Genomic DNA, 18,538 nt, shown 5'->3' with positions numbered 1-18,538 from the left:
ATTTCTTTCTTTTTTTTATTAATTTCCATAATAAACACTCATTTTTATAGCAATACTACTATTTTTATACTTGCTCACAAGCTCACACCCTACACTGGCCTTTATAGTCAGTGTTTTTTTTCCTTCTTACAATTATACTTCTTACCCTCACTTTTTATGTTTAAAAAATAATTTGTATTTTCATACTGTTTTATAATGAAAACGAATGTTTTATATAAGACTTGTATTACCTTTTACAAAAATAAGACACTTACCTTTTACGAGGAAAAATAAGTAAACTTTCGAAACCCAGTTTATATCTTTTACTCTCGCCTCTTCCAATAAAACTAAAAGTAAAAAATAGAAATATCGAAAAACTAAAAATCATTTATAAAATAATTTGTATTTTTCTTCATTTCTTTCTTGTTTCGTTGGTTTTTGTCAGCAAAGTTATACGAAATCACTTAAACTCACTTTTTGTATAGAAGCGAGTGACTTATTAATCGAATTCAAATTTTTATTCATATTTTTTATGACGAAACTCTACTTTTTATGAAATAAATTTCTTATTTCACTCTAAATATTTCTATATTTTAAGCGAGAGAATGTGAAGTTATTATTATTTTTTCCATCGGTAAACTTAATATATGTTATACGAGCCGTTAAACATATCTATAACTTAAAACTAATGTTTAAAAATCGTAACTATCAAATTTCCTATAATGAATAGCGATTTATCACGGTTTAAATATTATTCAATTTTAATAATTAAAGGTAGTATCGTGCGGTAAGAACTCGCCTGTTTGAATTTTTACGAAAGTCAAAGTACGTAAACACGTCTTTATTTCAAAAAATACGAAAGTATCAGCTATACTCATAACAAGAATTTACTTCTGCTAAGATAATACGGTAAATACTAATACAAAAATGCATATCTGCATGATAAAAGCTATAACTATTATCATCATTATCTATATAAATAGCCGGGTTTTAGAGCTATTATCCCTATTGTTTAAGTACAGCTTTTCTAAATATCATCATCTCGATGCATAAATAGAAGAATAAAATATCTAATTTCATTAAATTACATCTAAAAATATATTTAAATTGTTTTAAGTAATGTTTTACTTTTTAAAAGTTTCAAAATTATTAAAAAAACATATATATATAAATTTAATATTTTACATTAGCTGATTGTCCAATTATTAATATTCAATTAAGCTTATTATCAGTTAAATGAATCATTAATTAATTAAAATTTACAAATAGAAATTAGAATATTATTAATTATCATAAAAGCTTGTTTAAGATTAGTAATTAACGAAATAATTTGAATTTCTATTGATCTAATTACGTGTTAATCATTTCTATCGTAACCGGCGTAATTTTACATTTACAGACGTGTTTTTAAGTACATCGCTTGTACGCTTTGCTCTTTTTAACATTTAAAATTTTCAAATGATTAAGTACAAAACTTTATTTAGGAACGAGCCAGAAGTGAAAGGAGTCGCGCTAGTTTAGTTAAGTGTACAAAGTCAGAAAGTATATTAAATATTCTATAGATATCGATTTCTCGTGTATTGAGATAAAAGCAAAATAGTGTACAGTTAGCTAGTTTATATCCGAAGAAAATGGGCGTAAGTTGGAAAATAACAGGGGGGAGAAGAAACGAAAACCGAAATTAGTACATAAATAACATAATTTATAACTTTAATTAAATGAGATGTAAGCCTATAAAAAACGTTATAAAAACAGATTAAAGGGTTTTTCAAGTTGCTAAACTTTACAACCCTTACTTTATGATAAATAGATAAGAGAAAAATCCTCGTAAAAAAAAGGAAGACGTTTCGCACCCACACGTTTCATTTTATAACCAATAAGGGTATTCTCCGGAAATGACGTCACGACCTTCTTCCAACGCCGCCACATGACTTCTATAAAGGAATGGTGCGGCACAAGTCAGGCTACAAAATAAGGTGCATCTCACAAGAACACAACTAACTACCTGAGGAGGTTACAGGTAAGCGAAAAAAATTATATAATACTTTTACTTTCCTAAATATTTATCAATTTCTTACCATCTTTCTTAAATTGCATACAAATAGGAATTAAAAATAGCGCTACCGCTTACAGGTAGGCTGCAGGTAATTAGTACACTAAAGCCTATTCGAAAGTTATATTTTGTTAGAAAAATTAAAACCTTTTTTAAAGTTTTTTTTTCTATATCTTAGAGGCACTGGCTTTATATTCTTTACGCGCGATAATGTAATTTTACCTCAGAAAAAATATTAAAATTCAGCGAATTTTTAACAGGTTGTTAGTACTTAATTAAAATTACAAAGCGTTCGTCGATTCTGCGTATAACAAATCAGCAATTTCGGCTTCGCAGAAAAGATTATTAAAAAGTTAAATAACTCTTGTTTTTTTATCTTTAAAGCACGTCTATTAATAACTTTTCCAGAAGTTTCATTATCATTAATATTTCTCCATCACGTCTTTAATACTTTATACATTAAATCTAAGTTTCTTCGTTAAAAATCGTTTGACATTTCTTAAAGTTATACGAATAGACAAACGGACATCCGCTAAATTTCTGGTGGAAACATTTCTCTAATAAATAAGATTTTCTTTTGAATAAGTTGCAGTTCAATAGTCTAAACAATACATTTCACGGTTCATTAAATTACAAGAAAGTAAGTTGTGCTCGGAATTTATAAAAGTCGATTTTCCTTTCGTCCACTCGTGCAACTTTTCATGCGCACGTTTCGTTTTTCTATCGCTTTAACTGTAAATAACCGTCAGAAATGTGCATTTTTGTCCTATTTATCAATTATTCTCGTAAATTGTTTCGATACTTTATTAAATTTATTAATTCCACAGTTATTACTCGTGTATTACAAGAAGAATGTGTAATCTGAGCTTCCGCTGCGACTAAAATCGGTGATTTTGTTTTACACCAATCTTCTCTATCCTCTTATAACTATTTGACTTTAAATTAATAATAGTTAATTAATAACTACTCTTCCTCTACCGTACATTCACGGTACCGTATTAATATCGACTTAAACTTTAATACTTCGAGTGAAGGATCCAACTTTTCCTATCTGTCTTTAACCTCTGTAATTCAATAATTATCCGTTTTCTACAATGACAATTCTTGAGTTTTAATATCAATAATCCACTTTAATAAATCGTTATTTTATTTAATACGATTTCAATTAATTACGCGTTCTTTAATCGAGAGTTAAGTGTTATTAACTGTTTAGATTTAATGTACAGTACAGTACGGTACATTTTCGCCGCTGTTTTTAAACAAGGACGAAAATTTCATACATAAAATTATTTTAATGTTTTAATTTAGTTAGAAGACTTTTGTAAAATTTCTCATTCCTTTACAATTGAGAGATAGGTCAGAAATGAATGTAAAAATTTACTAGAACAAGAAAAGATCCGGTGTTATTGCTAGAAGAGAAGATAAGTTCGAGTTAAATGTGAAAAAACTGTTGAATCTCCTATCGGATGTTAATTGATATCTTCGTCTTCACTAATCTGAGCTTAGAATTTATTAAACAGCCGATAACAGAATTAAGTATCTGGAATAAATTAACCTAATCTTAAGTAGACCAGAGGTCTGGAATAGATTAACCTGCTCTTTAATACATCACGGGATAGATTCGTGTGTAGAATAGATTTTAGACGAGGAGAAACGAGCCTTTATGAAGATCAGTTTATGATTTATAATGTAGTTTATATTGTTGTTATTATCATTAAAGTTCAAAAGTTGCAAGAATAACTCTATTTAATAATTAAAATGACGAGTGAAAATTGGTGTAGCTATTTATTTTGACCTCCGACCTCATTAAAATAACATTATTTGAATTATTAATCGTATACTTTCTGAAAATAACTCCGACGTACTATAATCTATATATAAACTCTTTTAATTGATATTTAATGCTCTATAACTTTTGAATCGCTTTCATTACCATTAACTTTTAATCAAATTTATCATATTTATAAATTATGTAAATAGTTATTTATTTAAATGAATAAATATATAATTTAATAATGCATTTCCCACTCTTTCTTATTTATTAATTGTATATGAAAATATCAGAATAGGAACATTTTCTCGACTTGAGCGGAAATCTGGAAGTTTTACTTTGATAAATCGGGGATGTTCGAAATTTTACAAGAGAATTGGCTAAGGAATAGAACATTTAATTTGATATAACGAAACCTTTCTTGTCATTCGGTCAAATAAGGATCCGGTGATAGACTTAAGTCTTTCTCCGTTTCTCTCTTCCTGTAATAAAGATTAAAAGATAGAACTCCTTCCAATATCTCTTGGTGTAGTAAAGACTAGAGAATAAAGTATTTTCTCTGTTGCCTCTTACCAGGTAGCCACAACAACACGGACTGAATTCTTCCCTCTATTCGTCCTATGATGTAACAAGCACTACATCCTTCTGTGTTTTGCTGTAATAAACACAAAGAGTTAGAATGAAGCAGCGGTCTCTAAATCTAGTAAAGAACTTAAACCAGTTAAATAATTTTTAATCCGCGTGTTTTTATTCTCCATTGTCTTAAAAACATTTTCTGTTGCGCCTTTATCTACTTCACAGATTAAATTTTTTTAAAATTATTTTACTTTCTAACATAATCACATTTTCTAAGTTTGAACTTTAAATGACAAGACGAGATTGGACGAAAGTTTCAAGCGACGAATGTTGACTTTTACAGTTGAGTCTAGATTAAGTTGACCATGTCAACGTTTTTGAAGACTTTTAAACTATAAAAAAAATAATAACCTTCTCCCCGTATTGACTTTTTTTCCAATTTATCAACTCGGATGTACAGTACAACCCGACATTAAGTCCTCGACAATTGTATTTAGATAAAGTCTCGAAAGGTAACAAAGGTCCGAGTTGCTCATTAAATGTGGTAAACATAAATAAATCAATTTACCAAATTTACAGCAGTTTACGGCCACGTTGTTTGACGGTAAATTAATAAATTTCTTGTGTTAGAATAAAAAAGAAATTCTTTTAATTAACGTTGATTAACTTACTTTTTAATAAACGTTTACCTAAACAATTTTTTCCACCTTGGCAGATATTTGCTCTTACTCAAAATTTTTAAATAATCTTTTTAACTCATATTTACCGAGTCAATCGATATAAATCCGATTCTTGACATAATTGTTTGCTAAGAAAATTTTTTCGTAAATCAATTTTTCCTCCTCCTTTTTCTTTGTTGATCGAGTTTAGCCTATATAACCTTCCCTTAATTTAATATTAAACTTATGATTGGAATATATTCTTGATAATTCGAGTAAAGATGACAGAATTTCGAATTTACTTGTCTTAATCTCGAGATTACATTTTGATTTTTTCGTTTTTTTCGTATTATTTTCTATTGGTAAATGTTAATTATGTAGAATAATCTCAGTCGAAGAAATCATACTTTCAAAAATTAATTAATTAAAGTATTCGAAGAAGTTAATTCCTTATTTTATCTTAAATTCTAACACTCTATCTGTATGGATGAGTTAAAAACCCTTATTTTTAAGTCCTGTAAAGATCGGGAGACGGACTGAAGTTTTCCTTCTGTCTAATGAAGAATCTGAAGTTTAAACTCCTTTTTCTATTTTTTTCCCTTGATTTGACAAAGAATATAAATTTAAATTAAATTCTTTTTATCATATTTACCTCAAACGTAAACTCGAACCTAAACCTGAGGATGGACTAAACTTTCTTTTATCAATTCTTAATCTAGTAAAAAAAACCTTACCAGATAGCCCGAAAGTATCTATTGTTTACTCTTTAGTCTACAAAGACCAGCCCATGATCCAAAAATATGTAGGTTTAAATAGAGTTTAAAATTCGAAACACTATTTAGCAGAAAGTAGGCCCTCGTAATAAACAAACAATTATCTTTATAATAAAAATATACAGAGAAATCAACGTGCCTATATAAAATGTATGCATTGTTCTTCGTACGTATAACTACACGCCGCCATACTAGACACATCTGTCAGGAAAGTAAGTACAGTACCCGAGACTATCCATTTGATAGAATGATATAATATTAATATATTAATATTATAATAAAAATGCGCCCAACTTCCATATATAATGCGAAAAATAATTACTATTTCGGCGCTATAAACTACAAATTATGTACAATTAGAAACTATTACGTTACTGATTAATTAATTTTACTCTTGAACTCGGCATCTGGTATTATAAATCTCATTTAAATATTTACAATTTGAATTTATTTTGAAAAATTCTCTTCCCTCTCATCAACATCAACATGTTTATCATTTTAAGCCGTAAATATTTAAAATTTATACGAGTTAAAGCATATTTATTTACTCATTTGAGGTAAATTTCTTGGCTACAAAACACGTCCACAACTGTAAACTGCAATACCTGTAATTCAATTTTTGACAGATCTCTAATATATTTATGCTAAGTACACTTTTCTGCATTGGCACGATACGAATATCTCTCGAGTTTCATTGACAGGAAAATTTTTCTTCCTTAGAAATGTTTCTGTTTCTGCAAAACAGTAAACAATATATTTTAATGGCGTAAGCTGATATTAAAGAAAGTAACTAATAACTGTCAATTATATTGTTTTTATTTCTACATTATGTAAATTATATTAGTAGAAACAAAATGATGTACTTTCATTTGCATAATTTTCAATAATTTAGAGTAATAACTTTAGTAAATTTTACTTCCATAAATTATGAAGTGACGTGGAAGAATGGAAGGAAATGAAAATAAACACGCCATTTTTATAACTTCCTCTTTCATTTTCTAATAAATAATGATTTACCAGCGACAATATTAATCTAGCGGTACAGATGATTACTTATAGGCCTACTAATTTCGAATCATTGCTGTGCGTTAATATACCGGTCGAACTTATTAATTATAGATTAATCTACTGGCATAAATTTGCAATTTTCTAATTTAGCAATTGTTTCGAGAAGTCGCTCGTACTGTACTTTACCCACCGATCATAAATGGCTAATGATATATACAGCCTTATTATGTACTAGTTCGAATTATTAGCAATATCTAATGTAACAGTAATTGTAATTAACCTAATTACAATTACTGCTACAGAGTGTAATCAGCTATCATTGTAGAGTACTTGTACAGTACTTAACATCGATTTCCTAAATCTCATCTCGAGTTGCAAAAGTCATTAAATGAGGGGTAATTTATTAATTATAATGGTAATTTAAATATAAATTTATTATTTTAAATTGTCGATTGTAATCCAAATTAAGTCACTGCCTTTATGTTAAGCTTTCTGAATAATTTTGTCTGCCGCTTTATTAGCTGTTTGTGACTTCATTAATTCGAGTAATTGGTCACACATTAATCTACTAGTCAAAATCATTGTTTAAATAATCTTTCGTTGAAAGTCATAAAATTGTATATTTAATCTGTTGCTTCAATTCATTAGCCGTATATTAATTTTGTAGTGTTTAAAATCATTAATTGCACTTAACTCGCTGTACATATTTAACTACTGATTCGAATTAACCATATTAGTAATATATTGATGTTCCAGTTCGAATCACTGAAATGTAAATAAGTTGTTCGATAAATTCCCTGCTTGTATTAATTTACCAGTTGTAAATTAATTAAGCTTTTGTGATTCTTATACATAACTTAACATTAGTAAATGTTAGACCTAATATATTATTTTCTAATTATTATAATCATTCTACACCATCCTATAGCTTCTTTAGATTGAGAGAGGCCCTAGACCAGACATTTTGTATAAGTTTTCGCGATTTAAAAAGAGTTAAAGGCATCATTACGGCCCACTCTGTTTGGTCAAAATAACAGTCCCTAAGGGGCCCCCTAACTTATTTTTAACAATTTTGTAAATGCCTTTCTCTCTTTTCGAGCCGAGACTTGCGCTTAACACGCGAAACATTCGATATAATACTTAATAAAAGCGTAAAGAACAGTTAAATCTACCAGAATAGCGTGAAATGAAGTTTTATAACCTACTTTTCCCGGAATAAATGTGATATTTTTACATTTACAAGTTGGAACTTTTTAGAACAATCTTCGCTGATAAAACTGTTAAATATTTCCAATTTAATTAAACGAACAAAAGAAATTTAACGTTTTTAAGGAGATAATTAAACATTTGACTTACTAAACTAATTTTGGTAAGTCGCTTAACTGTTTACGTCGATGCTTAAATACAGCATTAAACCGCCCTTTCTTTATTATGTTTATTCTTTGAATTATCTGGATAGAAAGAGAACTTGTTTTGTTGCTGTTTACGGTTCTAAAAATAATTATTTTCGTTAAAATAAGTCTTATAAATAATTTAAAATTATTTTAATACGGTTTTCTTTCGGTGGGAGGTTTAAATTTATTTAAAATCAACTAATTCACTTAAATGTTATAAACGTTAACAATTAATCACAATAGAGCGAGGTGCAAAGACATTTTTTACGTGAAAACTGAAAAAATATATCAAAAATTTTAATTCTAATAATATAAAATTTACAAGAAAGTAAGTAAAAAGTGCAGATATGAAAAGTAAATATCATTTTTAAAATTGATGAAACGAGACGAAATCATGCTGCATTTTTATTAGTTTCCTTAAAGGAAATGATATTTTTAGATATAATAAATAGAGAAAATAATAATAAAGTAATAACTTAGCTACATACGTATTTGTTTATAAGTCAGTCTTAAAGAAAATTAAAAAAGTTCGATTAATTAAAATTTTATTTTTTTTTTCTTTTTAAATTTAAAATAAATTACTTTTAAAAGTTCAATATAGATTATAAAATTAAATATTTTAACCTTCTTCCAAACTCTTATATAAATTTCTTGGTATTAAAATAAATGTAAATACGATAAAACTGGTTTAATGGCTACTTTAAAATCATTTTTATTTATAATTATATTATTCGAGTTCGAGTTATATAAAGGTATGGTGACGTAGTAAACATTAATAATATTTTTAGTCGATTATCGTGGAAACAAACTGCAGTTTTTTATCTATAGTTACAGCAATTAGAAACGAAGGTAAAAATAATCCTTATTTTATGTTTAAATCCTATTAATAAATTTACAATAACTCAAATCCTGCTTTGTTTTATTTACGTAAACACTAAAACAATAGAACTGGAAGTAACTAGGAAAAATTTGTCACCGCTACAGTTTGATAATATACTTAATATTAATTAAGCTCTACCGATGCCTACATTTTTTAAGAAAATACTTTACTAACGCGGTTACTAATGGTAATTTATTCTTAATGTCATTTCCACGCAGTTTCACATAGAAACAATTATTCCTGCTACATTATTAAACATAATTAATAATTCTTTATAACTAGCTTAAATATAACAGCTCGAGTTTTTATTTAAATCTTAAAAATTGTTAGCGGTGATGACGATGTTAGTAACTAATGATCATTTTTTATTGCTAATGTTATTTTTTACGCGGATTTATTTTAAAAAGTAATTAATAAACGAAATAAAAAAGTAAAGTTATCATTTAATCTATGAAAAATTTCTTTCTTTTTATGTATTAAATTGTTAAAATTTCATAACTCCAGTTCATTCAACTCTAATTATTACTATTTTTTTTGCCTTTTCACTTGTTAATGACATTATTTCCTTTGGTTTCTTCGTATAAATCCCTTCTACCGTTATAGTTAATGAAGATACACATTGCTTAAGTTAATACTTTCCATTATATAAATTTTATAAAGTATTTTTTTTCGGATTATTTAGCAACTAGAATGGTTTTCGTCTAATAAGAAACTATGAACCTTGCCTATAGTAAAAATATGTTTCTGGGCCCACTTAGTTATTACTCTTAGGTGTGTAAACACAAAATTAATTGGCTTTTATTGAATTTATATATATCTACTATAAAATAGAAAAAATTCTTTAATTAAGATTTTTGTAATCAGTACTACAAACAGTAACTATTTTTTTTTCTTTATTTGGATAATGTTTGGAGAAATATAATAGGAAAAAGTAACCCATTTTTAAACAATAAGAAATTAAAAGCAAAAAACAGTCCAGAAAATTGAGTCACTTTCAACAAAACTTGCACGAAAGTGACTCAATTTTTGCTTTCATTTATTAAAGAAACTATTGAATATTTTAAGTTTCTTCACTAATTATCAATAATTTTGATGCTCGAAGTCCCTTATTTTGATTTTAAATTAAGTTTTTAATTCTCCTTTCTGTTGAAAATTGGGTTATTTTCATCTACATCTCCAAATTTAACCAAATAATAAAAGATAATTACAGTCAATTATGGGATATCGATATGTTATATTTGGGATGCAATTAAAAAAACTCTAGACTCGTAAATTCGTACTGTTTGTTTGTCCTTCCTTAATTTCGAGAAAGGTGTTAGATAAAATACGAGACCACATATGGAAAGCTACTGTATTGTTAAAGGAAAAGTATGATGTGCGGTGGCAAACCACTACTACTTTGAGGTAGAGAGCATATATTTTAAATTAAATAAATTAAAAATATAACTATAAATTTCAGCCCGGCATTGTGACCGCGTCACAATAAATAATTGCTCGTTTGTTTTTTTATTTATTGCGTAAATTTAATACACCCGAATTACTTCTGCCATAATTCTCTCGACAGTAATGGGCTGTGAAATTGTAACGCCATTATTTCTTCGACTGCTTATAAAATTCCTTAAGCGATTATTTTAAAAGTTTAGATTAATTTTGAGAAATTCAACGTGTCTAAACGCTTAAAAATATAATTTATAATTTGTAAAAAAAATTGAAATTTTAGTAAATTAAAAATTTATCACATTATAATTCTTATTGTGCATTAACACAAAGGCTACGATAATTTCTTTTATTAATCAAATAAAAGCTGTAAGTTTGATGGATGCGAAGACATTTTGAATTAAATTTTTAAGGCTTTTCGAGTTGAAATTTTTTTCCTAAAACATTTTTCAAACGTTTTTTGTAACAAGAAAATGAACTGAACTAGTAGTTTAATTAATTATAAAACCGTAATTACACTTATAACCCATTAATAACCATCACAATAAGAAATTAATTAAAATTTTGACGAGCGAAAATTCAAATTTTTATTAATTATTATTATGTTTAATAATAATTTTAACAAAATTAAGTTTTTGTAGAGTTACGTGTTCGTATTTTTATCACGTATTTCAGCTTTCATTGATATTCTACTCTAATCTAAACCCGTGTATTCTTTGATATTTTGGTCTCGAATTTGATATGAGATTGTGATTACCGTAGGGATATCAATGAGATTTGGGAATTTTGGCATCGTCTTGCACCGAAGACGGATGAATATCCATGGTGTGGATAAGACAAAAGAATAATACGTGTCAGTACGAATTCCCTCCGGAGATATGCCAAAACATGTCAGAAAATACTTCATAATTTCAAAATAAATCTTATAATTATATCCAAAAATACTTCAGGTGTTTGAATTCTTTTAAATATATTAATTTCCACTATTAAAGCGTTAGTCTAAATATGTAGCTTTCCAATCGGTAGATCGCGTTTTCCAAATCGTATTCCCAATCGACGAAAATTTCAAAAGATTCCCGGAGGTTGGGAGAACATTTTAACAGAAATTTCATATTCGTAAAAATGTTTTATTTGTACTATTTAGGAAAATTTTTTTTTAATTTACATGAATATAAAAAAATAAAGCATTTGGGAATTTATAAGCAAATATGAATATAATAAATATATTATTTATTTATTTCTTGTTTAAGTAAATAAAATAACATAAAATTAAAGTTGTTTGTTCCACGAATATAAATTGAATCTCTTGATAATAGTTTTAAAATAGGTTCATTTACTTAAGTATTTTTAAACAAGTTTTGAACAGACTCTTTTATTATTTATGTATTTACATTAAATATATTTTAAAAATCCATTTTAAAATTATAATTGATATTATTTAAAAATATTAAAAGATTAAAATTAAAATTTTTGCACAGATTCGACAAAATAATGGAGAAATTAGTCGTATAAGTCAAAAATTATCTTACTACATGGTTTCTCAACCTTTTGTAAATCTTTTATAATTTTCATTGATTAGAAATATCACTGGGGGATCGCGATCTACAACTTGGGAAATTGAATTTGGAAAGTATTTATTCAATAGTTAATAGATTGTTAGAAATGACATAAATAAAAGAAAGAAAACCAGAAATATTTTTATTTTATTTGTTTGTTTTTCTTAATTTTTTGTAGATGTTTGTTATGTTTTTTTGCATCGCGCTATAGTTAAGAAATTATATAGAAATAAAAAATAATAAATCCACAGAGGAATAAATATAAATGTTAAAAAAAACCTACTTGTTTATATATTAAACAAGAATACAATTTCAAACTTTGACAGTTCTTTTCTAATTTTCTTCGATTACAAATATCACATGGGAATCGCGAACTACCGGTTGGATTTCTAAGTTTTTTAGAGTATTGACTTAGTGGTGTATAAATCGAATAAAAAATAAATAAATTTCGTAAACATTTCACTTGTCAATTTTTTCTTCACTTTTGTGTAGATATTCGTCATTATCTTGTTGATTTAAGAAAATATTATAAAAATAGAATGTAAACATAAATCAACCTTTTATTTATCATTTGGGGGATTTCAACGCCTAACAAATCTTTTAATAGAAATTACGTAGGATAGAATGACGTTGACAAAGTTAATTATTTTTCACTATTTCATTTGGAATTATTTTTAAAATAAATTTTAAAAATAATTTATTTTAAAATTCATTTTAAAATTTATTTTAAAATGAATTTTATAGTTTAAAATCCTAAACAGTTAAAATAATTATTTAACAATTAACAATTTTTTTTATTTCTTAAAGTAAATTTTAATGAATTTACCAAATTAAATTCTCATTTTTTTTTGTCTAAATATGCCTCTTCATAATTTATAAAGTTTCATTAATTATAACTTACGATATATTACATACGTTCATCTCTGTTCGTTTAAAATAAATACGATAATACCGTACATGATATATTACTAAGCGATATAAAGTAATACTGTAATACTATAATACTGTGTATTATTAACAATGTATAGTATATCAAGATATACACATAGATAGGTCTGTACTGTACTGTACAGTACATAGTAATTATTACATATGATGCGTATACAATGGTGTATATATCGTAAGTGTGATATAACATTTAATAGATTTAAAATACCATAAATCAGATTAGGCAATTCAAATTGTTTAGATAATAACTGATTGAACGAAAGCTAGCCAATTATCGCGTAGCTATCTGAATCGTCATCAAAGTTTTTATTTTATAATATGCGGAGGACCGCCTATATTAGTAAAAAATTTCTCATTCGGTTGTTTATTTTTAGTGATTATTTAATAAAATTTTAAGTTCGTCGTCTTTGCGCTTTCGTTATTGTTAAGTTTTACAATTTTAATGTCTTTTTTATTACGTTTTCATCACGAATCTTCATTTCAACTTAATGAATAATTTTATACGATTTAATATCGTTTCCGTAAATTGATTTAAGCGTGTTACAATTATAGAAATATCATAAATATAATTTGCAGTATATTAATGTTTAAGTGTAAAGATGGTAAAATCCGTTTTGTAAATCTCGTTTCAAATGCAGTTAGTAATTGGACGTATCGGCGAAATCTGTCAAATTAAAGTTAAAAATTGCAATAGTTAAATTATCGAGAATATTATTGGATTATTTATGTATAATTGGCGGTTTAAAAATTTCTAAAATTTTTAAATTCTTTACGCTGGAGTACTCTATTAATCAGAGTTAAGAGTACTTTTACGTAGTGTTTCTCGCACGTCTACAACTCGATTAAGTTGAGAACACGACATTATTTTTATAAATATTTTCCATCGAACTCTGTATTGTCTAATCAAATATACGCAGAAAAAAGATTTATACACAACTGTACACTAATTTATAAAATAATTCAATTGTAAAATGTAAAATTGGGTGCATTTTAACACTTCGAAAAAGAAATGATTTAACAAAATATGCTAATTTAATTCACAAATCTCTGTTTTTTTATTTGCATTATAGTAAATTTCGGCTTTTTTATACTTAAAAAGTACTTTTTCCTTGTTTAACTTCTGGTGTTCAATATTTCTCTGATTATCAAACTGACGTTAATTAAAGTGTCTATCGAGAATTGGAAGCGATTCATTAATAAGATTTTCTTCTGTTTTCCATCGAGATTTATAAAGTAAATTTCGAATTAATCGAAGTTCGTTTATAATAAAAAAAGAATTTAAAAAATTAATCGTCGACGAGCGCGGATTAAAAATTCATATTTCTTTTCAAGTGTTGAAACAAAAAAATTCATTTAATTTAAAAAATCTATTTAAAACCTGTAAATTAAATTTCCTTTGAAACTTATTTTAAAAATTCAAGACAAAGAATTGTAATGTTTTATTTATCTTCAGTTTGAATGTTTTTACATTTGAACGTAAAACACATTAATGAAAATGATACTTTTCTTGTAAAGTCAAAGGTATTTTTCACTTTTCTTTAGGTTTTGGTGTAAGAAAAATGGAAAATATTTATATAAATCTATAAGAATTGAGGAAAAACACAGAGGTATGATTTAAAGCGTACGCTGAGGCTCACACTATTTTCATTCTTTCGTCATATAAAATTTTTATTTGTTCATTGCTTTAAAAAGTGCGCGTGATCTGATACTTTGGACCTTCTGTAGCCTTCATAACGCCTAATTTTAAATAGATACTGTTCAAAAATAAGCCTTTTTCAACTGAATTTTTGAAGAAAAAGCTTATCTTGGACAGTCTCGATTCATCTAGACTCATACAGCTAGTCTCATACATCTAGAAAACCTACTCTTTAATTGTAATAATCTTAAACGTCTTAATATTGAAAATACTAGAGTTTCGTATATATTGAAACATTTACTGAGACATTAATAAAGCACGTATGCTAGTAAATTTTATATAAGCGCAGAATATGTTTATTTATGAACCTATACGAACAACTCCAAATTTCAATCTCGGTAATAATTTACGCTACTAATATTAACTATTTCAATTATAAATACGATTATGTTTATAAGTCCTTTACGGAGTTCCAACATAAATTCGCATTCGTGAATTGCCGGATGCGACGAACGAGCCGATAAACAGTTTAAATCGACACTTGAGCTCTGAAAAATATAAGAATTAAATTATGCGCGTGACTTTCTCTCCAAATTTTTATACGTGCTTTAGTCTGTCAGACAAACGGACGTCCTGTACGTGCTAAATCCATATATTTAATATGGACTTTACGCGTACATATTAAACATATGGACGTGCAAATTAAATTTGAGTCCACGATTAAAGCTAAATGTCGTGGAATCAACTCTAACTTCAGGTTTTCCCCCCTTTCTATTTTTAAACGAATTTACTACTAAAAGTAACGCTGTCGCTTCGTGAATTATAAAAATCCAAGTTTGAAAAGTATTCATAATAAAGTAGGCAATCGCTTTAATATCCAAGATTAAAGATTTAACGAGTCGAAGAAATAAATTACCCTATATGTATTTTACATATAGTAAAGAGAAATACATATAATTTAGAGAACAGCGAGCATCCAAGATCTAAATTTTCCTGGTTTAAAATACCCAAAATCGTAAGGAATTTTATAGACTTCGACATATAGTCCTTATAGAGCGTATACATATCTTCAGATTACTTGTAAGGAATAGACTATATCGATTATAAATAAGTAACCAATTGTAGACTACTTTTGTGCTTGTCAAACAGAAAATACATGTTGTCTACTGTACGATACATTATATAAAAGTATAATAGTATCAACAGTGTGATAGTCTTTAATGTATCCTGTAGTTCACTCGATACTCTCGATCCACCTTATAGTCCATCGTAACGCAGTTAAATTATCTTTATTGGTCTTTTTAAAGAACAAGCGCAGTGAAAAATATTTAATACAACATATAAATTTGTACAGAAAGATTTCGTGCAGGATTAGATATTATTAAAAGTCTAAACTTCCAAAATTCTTAAACATAAAATAGTTCTGTTAAACTACTTATGACAACTATTTGTTTTTTTTATTAGTTAAACGGTTGTAAGTTATTAGTTATTTGGGAGCCAGTTTACTCTTTAAGATCTTTGTCTTGTGTTTTTTTATAGAGACGTTAAACATCTGTTTTTGGTAATGCGTTTATCTTTATATATTATGTAGATAAAATATAATAATTCTACACAGTTATAGACTGTTCTAAAGTTTATTCTGGTGTAAAAACATAGACTATATTCGCTCTTGTACTTAGTAGAAGACCCGTTTTATTATTGAACCTTATCAAAAGCGAGTAAAATAGAAATAAATTCTTACTTGTATATAAAATAGAAGTACGTAAAACTTTTTTATGCATAATAAACGTAATATTTTAGGTTAACTTAAGTGTAATAAAGTTTGAAAATGGCAGAGTGCGGTATCGGTTAAGACACGATTACCGCGTAAAGTCTACAAACGCCATTATCATAAAATATGAATAAAGGTAAAAAAAAAAAACAATAGTGAATAACCTAAACATTGAAGTGAATACGAGGGAAGGAAATTCTTTTATTTGTTTTGAAGATTTCGCTTATAATTTTCTGCAGTTTATATAAATAAAAACGCGGAATTTAAACTGGTAAAGAAAAGTCATTTTGAAAAGTATGACAGTTAAGTGACATCTTGTCAAAGTTGCGCCGTCCCTTCAGTCGTTTGTAAATATAAGAGTTAGCAGACGACGATGGGCTTTTATAAGGTCAGACGTGTACTAGCGACTCTGTTCCTTCTAATTTACTACAGTCGCGGGCCCTGCTACGGATGACGATACACAAATTTGACTTTTTAGAAAAGGTCGCCTTAATGCCTTACATTTCGTAACTGGTTTTAAGTCTTCTTAAAGCGTGAAGAATTAAGCGATTCTTTCATTTAATTGCTTATATTAATTTAAGGGTTACATCTTAAACTATTTGTAAATAGTACTGTAAATAAGATATAAAATATTCCGATAAAGTAAGGTTTACTTTACTTAAACAGTTGAGAATTTCAATTGCGAACGTTTACCCGAAAACTTTTTTACATTCGTAATTGCAGAAATAAATAATTCTAGACTGGTAAAATGGACGAAACGAGATACCATACAGCAATTTACAAACAATAAAATTTGTAATTATTCAAAAAATTTTTGAAATTAATATAGAATTTCTGTAGCCGAATTAACCTGTAAGCGTTAGAAATTTATTGCGACTATTCTAGCGAAAACTCTCAGATGCTGTAGTGGTGACGAAAGTGTAATTCACAATGTTATCTCTGGACTTGTTGTATTTGCTGAAATATTTTTAGAAATTATTTTAAAAGCGATTTCTTGATAACTCCTGCACATAGATTCTCCGAGTTTTCTAGAAGTTCCAGAAATTAATTGGTATGTTTCATTATTGGGACTCCATTTAACTATTCCGGAATGATTGTAGGATTAAATTGTAATAAATCTCGTTTTATTCCTACGAATTTCTTATGTTTAATATCGAAGAATGTAGAGAAAAATCCGAAGAAATGTTTCAAAATTTGTTCTTTTAATAATGTATTCCGATCCCGTATTTTCCAAATCGATATTTTGTAAAAAACTGTTTAATACAATCTTATTTCTTTCACGCTTTATTGGATATTTAACATTGTAAGTTGGAGGATCAATAAATATGATGGAGTGATTCCGAAGAGAATCCGTCGACTCGAATTTTTCTGTTTATAACGTTAAACAATTTTTCCATCATTCCGTAAGTTACAATAAATCATTTACGAAAGTAAAATAGAAAATTTTTTAAATATAAATTTGTTATAATAAAATAAGGTTTCACTCGAAATAATTTCGTAAATAAGCATCGACAATACTTTCTTCGTTAATAATTCACTTTAATGTATGAATTTTTCAGAATTAACAAAATATAAATTGACTACGTGGTAGACCCGTCGCTCTACCACAAGATCAGTATAACATTTGATCTTATAAGCTATAGATTTTTAATTGACAAGATAGAGCTTAAGACATTTCTTCTAGCGTCGCCGAGATTCTTCACTTGCCACTGTACAAATGTATATTTCATAGGATCTTTACTTATTGACATTCGTTATACGTCGATGGACGAAGTTCTAAATACCTGTACTTTACGAATTTAAAGTACAGTAAGACTGGGATGCGTTCCTAGACGACAAAGCGCTAAACCAAACAGCGTTAAACCGGGTCATTTTAATAGAGTAAATAGGGTAAGGGGAACGCGCCACCAAAAATAAACAAATTTTACTTTAATTTTAAGTTATTTTTATATTAATTCGTATAATAATATATGTTAAANAAATATTTTAACCTTCTTCCAAACTCTTATATAAATTTCTTGGTATTAAAATAAATGTAAATACGATAAAACTGGTTTAATGGCTACTTTAAAATCATTTTTATTTATAATTATATTA

General features: G+C 27.2%; 1 protein-coding gene across 1 annotated transcript in view; it reads left to right on the top strand.

The window, feature by feature from the left end:
* The first annotated feature begins 1,911 nt into the window (after positions 1-1,911).
* Positions 1,912-18,538, top strand: part of LOC111637646 — a 30,527-nt gene continuing 13,900 nt past the window's right edge. The window contains exon 1 of the mRNA XM_023383187.1: positions 1,912-1,999. The gene's annotated coding sequence lies outside the window, so the exon portion shown is untranslated. The remainder of the gene's footprint in view (positions 2,000-18,538) is intronic.

This window comes from Centruroides sculpturatus, unplaced genomic scaffold (assembly GCF_000671375.1).
Source record: "Centruroides sculpturatus isolate CEXI.00-Female unplaced genomic scaffold, Cexi_2.0 scaffold1054, whole genome shotgun sequence".
In the NCBI taxonomy this organism is placed as follows: Eukaryota; Metazoa; Arthropoda; class Arachnida; order Scorpiones; family Buthidae; genus Centruroides; species Centruroides sculpturatus.
Note: the sequence above shows the minus strand (reverse complement) of the source record. Positions and strands in the feature narration are given on the sequence as shown.